We start from the raw sequence: 906 nt of genomic DNA, 5'->3' as shown, positions 1-906 counted from the left end.
TTAGTGTATAGGAATACAAAAGATTTCTGTTCATTAATTTTGTATCCTGCAACTTTACCAAATTCATTGATTAGCTCTAGTAGTTTTCTGGTGGCATTTTTAGGGTTCTCTATGTATAGTATCATGTCATCTGCAAACAGTGACAGTTTTACTTCTTCTTTTCCAATTTGTATTCCTTTTATTTCTTTTTCTTCTCTGATTGCCGTGGCTAGGACTTCCAAGACTATGCTGAATAATAGTGGTGAGAGTGGACATCCTTGTCTTCTTCCTGATCTTAGAGGAAATGCTTTCAGTTTTTCACCATTGACAACGATGTTTGCTGTGGGTTTGTCATATATGGCCCTTATTATGTTGAGGTAGGTTCCCTCTATGCCCACTTTCTGGAGAGTTTTTATCATAAATGGATGTTGAATTTTGTCAAAAGCTTTTTCTGCATCTATTGAGATGATCATATGGTTTTTATTCTTCAATTTGTTAATATGGTGTATCACATTGATTGATTTGCATATATTGAAGAATCCTTGCATCCCTGGGATAAATTCCACTTGATTGTGGTGTATGATCCTTTTAATGTGTTGTTGGATTCTGCTTGCTAGTATTTTGTTGAGGATTTTTGCATCTATGTTCATCAGTGATATTGGTCTGTAATTTTCTTTTTTTGTAGTATCTTTGTCTGGTTTTGGTATCAGGGTGATGGTGGCCTCATAGAATGAGTTTGGGAGTGTTCCTTCCTCTGCAATTTTTGGGAAGAGTTTGAGAAGGATGGGTGTTAGCTCTTCTCTAAATGTTTGATAGAATTCACCTGTGAAGCCATCTGGTCCTGGACTTTTGTTTGTTGGAAGATTTTTAATCACAGGTTCAATTTCATTACTTGTGATTGGTCTGTTCATATTTTCTATTTCTTCC

Source organism: Balaenoptera borealis (genome assembly GCF_965194805.1).
Source record: "Balaenoptera borealis genome assembly, chromosome: 1".
NCBI classification, from domain to species: domain Eukaryota; kingdom Metazoa; phylum Chordata; class Mammalia; order Artiodactyla; family Balaenopteridae; genus Balaenoptera; species Balaenoptera borealis.
The sequence above is the reverse complement of the archived record's forward strand: the minus strand, read 5'-3'. Positions refer to the sequence as shown.